The sequence below is a fragment of the Mustela erminea genome, chromosome 2 (assembly GCF_009829155.1).
Source record: "Mustela erminea isolate mMusErm1 chromosome 2, mMusErm1.Pri, whole genome shotgun sequence".
Taxonomy (NCBI): Eukaryota; Metazoa; Chordata; class Mammalia; order Carnivora; family Mustelidae; genus Mustela; species Mustela erminea.
The window spans coordinates 60,924,269-60,930,437 of NC_045615.1; the positions used below are offsets into that span (position 1 = coordinate 60,924,269).

Sequence of the window (6,169 nt, forward strand, 5' to 3'; positions counted from 1 at the left end):
ACAGATAAAGGCTGGTAATTCTTGTTATTTTCTCTGACCTGGGGACAGACCAATACTTAATGGGGTAATCTTAATGAGAATTTATATACATGGCTAGAGTACTGTATGGGCTATAATCATACATTTGAAAGAACATCTCCACAACTCTTTATTAAGTACACTGTAATGACAATAAAAACTCCTACCTTTGTTGTTTATCACTTGTTTTGAAAGTGGAGTTTCGCAGTCTGATATAGTGTCTGTGTGCAACATACAGAAACCTTCCAGTTTCTGGATTCTGCTAATCAACTTTGATCTCATGTTCATTCCCCAAAAGGATACCTACCCAGCAGTGAGAAATTCAGGTCAAGTGAAGGTCAAGTTAAAATTTCCTTGCATTAATTACTAAAATGACTAAGAATGTTTCCCGGAACAGAATGACCTTATCTGAAAGTGTTAGGTGTGCCGACCACACAAGACCAAGTAATCAAAGGAAAACAACTGCTGTTCTATTTGGTTAGCTGGTACAGCGATTTGGTTGAATCATTGTGAAGTAAAACACTATGTAATGAGATATGAAAACAAGCAAATTATTCTTAGTGAGAAGGGACCCAACACTTGCTTCTCTGCTTTCTAATTCCTTTCCCTACCAAGGACAAATGCATTTATTCAAAGTTTAAAATACTACCTCTAGGCCTACTGAAATCAGAATTTCCAAGATTCAATCTCCCCAAGTGTGGCAACGCAACCTATTACCTATTAAGAGCCATTACTCAGGTATGCCAGTGTGTACCTTCTCCACCCCTAGGGATAAATCATGCTTGGTCTAAATCAATCTCTGTGCCACCATTCCTTTATGCCAGCTGTTGGCTTAGGGCTGAGCATGATTTACTTATTGCCAACAGAATCTGCGGGCGAGGCTGTTGGGCACCATTGGATGAGGAGAGAAAAGGAAAAGTGCATGTAGGGAATTCTATGCACATTTACATTAATTAGAATATAATTAGCATAGTGCTGCAAAAATGTGGAGCAGTCAGAGGAAGACGGAGATGAAAACCCTGAATGTAAATCCTTGTGTCACTGCCTCCTGATTGGGCCATTTGGGGCAAGTTAGTTAGCCAGTCTGGATAGGTTTTTTTCCCCAACTATAAAATGGTGATAATGCCTCTGTCACAGAAAATCCTAATACAGTATTAATAGAGTACTCCCCGTGCTTTATCTTCCTTTCATAAGATTTTCCTTGAGAAAAAAAGCATACATATACTGTACTGAAAAGCACAGATAAGAGTGCCAAATTCAAGCCTTTTAATCTAAACTAAATAAATAAAAATCAATAAAATAAAAAATAAATAAAAATAAATTTAAAAATAAATTAAGTAAAATAGAAAATAAATAAAATAGATTTCTAAAAAAGGTAAAGAGATTTTATTATATGGATAAGAGACACTCAATGACTTTAGAAGGCTGTTAAAAACTCTTTAAAATTTCTCATAATTGTACTCTTAACATGTGTGACACATAACTACAAAACACTTAGAACACTCCCTCATTACACAAGTGCATATATAGGTAGCTCTGTTTTCCCATATATAATGTTCCGAGGCTTTGTGTAGAAAAAGCTATAAATCCTTTTCTCTCAGAGAACGATGTGTTCTACCATTAGTGTTTGTGTGCTGACCAAGATTCGCTGGCCTACCAGTTAACAACAAGGCTAGAAAATACTAAATAGATATTCAACAATCCTTTGTTACGGAACATATTCTGTAGAAGTTTTAAGTGAAGCATTTTATGTTACATTTGTAGAGCAGGAGAATTCAGAGTTAACCTAGTCAGAGGGTAACAAACTCAAATACCTTCAGGGGCCAAACTCAAATGTGTGGGGGTTGTCTGTGGCAACTGCAGAGGGTGGAGCCCAACTGAGGGCATTCACATCACTGCAAGCCCCTGAATTAATCTCATGGTTTCATTTCCCAACTAAAGAAATGGGAGAGAGGGGTGCCTGGGTGGCTCAGTGGGTTAAAGCCTCTGCCTTGGGGTCATGGTCCCAGAGTCCTGGGATCGCCTGCATCTGGCTCCCTTTCCTCTCTGCCTGCCTCTCTGCCTACTTGTGATCTCTGTCAAATAAATAAATAAATAAAAATCTTAAAAAAAAAAAAAAAAAGAAATGGAAGAGATTTGCTATGTGACAGAAGCCACATAGCAAACATATTAATCAGTCAGTACAGGAAATTGAAGCCACTTCAGGTATTTTAAACAGGAAGAGGATTTACATAGGGAATTAAGTGAATTATTTAAAGGCTAGAGAATGTTGAAAGGGCTAGAAGTGCAGGTTCTAGACTGGGCCTCCAGGAATGACATCTAGAACACTAACCAATGAGCCACTGAAGAATTTACTATTTTTGCTACAATCTGAAGGGCTGGCAAGGATTATGGAGTTCAAGAACACCACTGTAGCTGTGACTCCAAGGAGCTGGGATCTGGAAGCTGCCTGGACAGGGAACATAAGGTTCACCACTTCCCTCAACTGCTTCTTGACAGCCACAGAGTTGGTGATATGACATGACAATGCTGAGTCTGGTTGTCACTGCTGCTGTTCAGTCTCTCCCCATACCCACAGTTCTGAAGACAAGGACTGGCATCTCCTGGACCTTCCCTGCCAATAGCAAACAGCCAAAAATAGCAGGGAGCTTGCTTGTACCTCACCTCTGCTTTTGAAATTTCAGACAAGTTCATCTACTTGCCAGACCCTAATTTTACACCTAGAGCTCTAGCTGGAATGGAGTCTAGGAAGTGTTTTTAGTTTTCCAGTTTGTTCTGTACATGAAGGCATACTAGATGCAGGTAGGAATGGATGTGAATGCCAACCCTCTATATGCAGCACAGCAATTTTTAGAGTAGCTCCAAGACAGACCTACATCACAGACTTTTTCCCACTTCTATAGAAATCCTTAAAAAAAAAAAAAAGCAAAACTCTAGTCAATAGGGTTATAATTCTAAAGAGATTAATATTCTAGAAAATATATTATGTGAATCAGCCACTTTGCTCACATCAATAGTATAGCACAAATCACAGTACCTAATCACTTAAGTATATTCTGATTCACTGGATTTTGAGGTGCCGAATGGCAGAAACAAATAATTCATATTTGTATTTCTTGTTCCTATGTCTGCTTGGCCCAGAGAAGACACACAGGTATTTGCTAAAGCAAAATGTTTCAAGAGCGCCTGGGTGGTTGGTTAAGCATCTGCCTTAGGCTCAGGTCATGATCCCATGCTCCTGGGATCAAGCCCACACAGGGCTCCCTGCTCAGCGGGGAGTCTGCTTCTCCCTCTCCCTCTGCCTGCTGCTCCACCTGCTTGTGAGCGCGCTCTGTCAAATAAATAAATAAATAAATAAATAAAGTCTTTAAAAAAAAAAAAGGGGAGTGAAATATTTCATTCTTAGAAACAGTAAGCCAGAACTTTATGACAGCAGTTTTCAGCAGCAATAACGTCAGGTGGAGTTCCCCTTATAGAGTGGAGGAGTGGGGTGTCAGTCTTTCAATGAAAACAGAGGTTAACCAGGCTAAGGAAGGTAGTTGTCTTCTCTCTGTCCACTGGTGTCCGTTTCTTGACAGGAGGCTAAAGGAAATGGTGGCTTTCTGATATTAATCTTTTAGGGCAACAAATCACCAGAGTGGAGGGCGAGATAACAAGCCGATGGCTGCTAAGTTTAAAAAAAAAAGCCACAGGCAGTGTGCACTTTGAGCAGGCGGTTGTATTTTCCACTCAGTAGGATCTGGTGGTTCTCAGCTTTTCGCGATGCTAACGAAGCCCACAGTAGCAACACCCTCCAGTTCTTTTGAGAAGGAGAACACAAACAAACAACAAAAACTCGCTCTGGGCCCTTAGATTCCTCTGAGGGCTACTCACCTCGCGGTCTCCAGCGCAGGAAGGGTGGGAAACAGGGTAAAATGTCTGCGGAGAAGCCCGGTCCAGCCAGGCGCGCAGGGTCTCCAGACAGAGCATCTCCCCAGGCGGAGCCCGAGGCTGCGAAATATGCAAATATCCGGGCGCTGGGCGTGCCGGGGGCTTCCGAGGCTCCGCCTTCCCCGCACGCGCGGAGCGGCCCGGCGGAAAGAGGTCTGGCCAGGTGGCGCGGGAGTGATTCCTCCGGGCCCAGCGCGGCCGCTCCAGGCGCCGTCTGCCTTTCCAGGCCGGGAAGCCTGGCGGACCATTGGCCCCCTTCCCGAGACTTCGGTGCGGCCCCGCTATGTTTCAGTCGTGGGTTCTGGCCTGGCGGACCGCGGGGGCCCGGACCAGCGCGTCCCCAGGAAAGGTCGCCCCGCGAGCTCGGACCGCGGCGACGACGAGACCCTGGCGAGTGCGCGCAGCGCTGGCTCTTCCAGAGCCAGGGGTGGAGGCCGGACAGCCACTTAACGACGTTTAACGTTCCCTAAAACGACTTCTACATTTTGGGTTTTAGCCCCACCTTTCAGATGTGCTTTTTAGAAGTGTCTTCGCAGAAGCGGTGGGAAGACAGGATTCTTTGGGTGACCCAGTTAGGTGGGATGAAGGACTCCCCCCACCACCCCCGCTTCTTTATTGCTTTTTTAACACCAGCCCGTCTTACTGTATCATTTCAGATTTTAACCTTCCCATCAGCAGTTTCTTTTTTCCTTTAAAATTCCTTCCAGGGGCACCTGGGTGGCTTAGTTGGTTAAGCGCCAGCCTTGGCTCAAGTCATGATCCTGGAGTCCCGGGATCCAGCCCGGCATTGGGCTCCTTGCTCAGCAGGGAGTCTGCTTGTCCTCTGATCTCTCCCCTCTCATGCTGCCTCTCATTCTTTCTCTCTCAAATAAAGAAATTAAATATATATATATTTTTAATTCCCTTCCATTTCTGTCTTCCTTTCCTTTGTATTTCCGCTTTTCAAGTGAGTGTGTCTATATGCACGTGCCTCTTTCGGGGTAATTTTCATTTCCTTCAGGAATAAAAATCGTCTTACCTGTTTTTCACTTGTTGGGTCAGTTTTAATCACCACTTTTCAAGCAAGAAGGACAACATCAAGGCGATGTCTCCACCAGATAGAAACCACTCATTCTTGTCTCTTAGGCCCTCCTTTGTGAGTCGTGTGGGTTCATGAACCCACGTCCATCTAATAATGTTCAGGGCATCTAAAGTGATTACTGTATTTTCGTGAACTGCTCTTCCTCTCCTAAAGCTTGCAGAAATTTCTGGAGGTATCCAGCTTCCTCTTACCACAGGAATGAAATATATTTTTCCTTTTCTTTCAGTCATGTGCTCTTCATTGACACATCACCCCATTTGATTAACATGACTTTGGAGAACATTGAACTTTTTGGTGATATTTTACCTCTGCTCTTATTTATAATGTTTTATTGTTTATAGTTAGCTGAGAGAACTCTGAGAAAGCCTTTTTTTTTTTAAATGTTAGAATTCATTTTGCAGAATTCATTGTGTGCTTATTTAGAATTCATTTGTCATAGCTATACATACTCATGTATACTGGCTCACAGCAGAAAGTACCTCATAACACACTTATAAGCTTCAGTCTTCCATCACTTCACCTGATGAGAAGTTACAGCATTTTGATTATGATAATATTATTAATTAAGATTTTAAAAAGAAAGACTAAGTGCTCATTTATTATCTATATGTGCATAATACCATTTAGTCTTCTGAAGTAGCAACAAAAAACAAACATAAAATGCTAAAACTAAAAGAATATGAAAAAATTTCTTCCCAATAATCTCTTATCAAATTATCATTCATGAATTTGCTTACGCTTTTTCTTTTCTATTCTTTTCTTTTTTAAAGATTTTATTTATTTGACACAGAGAGAGAGAGCAAGGATAAGCAAAGGGAGCAGCATAGGGAGAAGGAGAAGCAGGCTTCCTACTGAGCAGGGAGCCCAATTTAGGGCTCCATCCCTGGACCCCGGGATCATGACTAAAGCTGAAGGCAGACTCCTAACAGCCATCCAGGTGCCCCGCTTAACCTTTTTCTTGGAAAAAAAAAAACAAACCCAAAAACTTTGTAACCATATTTTAATTGAATTATAATTAATGTACGATGCTGTATTAAGTTCAGGTGTACAACTATTGCGTCAATAGTTCTATACATTATTCAATGCTTACCATGGTAAGTATAGTCACCATACAATGTTATTAACAATACTATCAACTAT

The 6,169-nt window shown here is 42.0% G+C and overlaps 1 protein-coding gene across 2 annotated transcripts in view; it reads right to left on the reverse strand.

The window, feature by feature from the left end:
• The window catches only part of SLC9B2 (solute carrier family 9 member B2), a 52,509-nt gene extending 48,016 nt beyond the window's left edge, over positions 1–4,493 (reverse strand). The window contains exon 1 of one of the 2 annotated variants that reach the window (XM_032333030.1): positions 3,892–4,493. The gene's annotated coding sequence lies outside the window, so the exon portion shown is untranslated. The remainder of the gene's footprint in view (positions 1–3,891) is intronic. The other variant, XM_032333032.1, reaches the window with a different exon arrangement.
• Between the last annotated feature and the right edge of the window lie 1,676 nt (positions 4,494–6,169).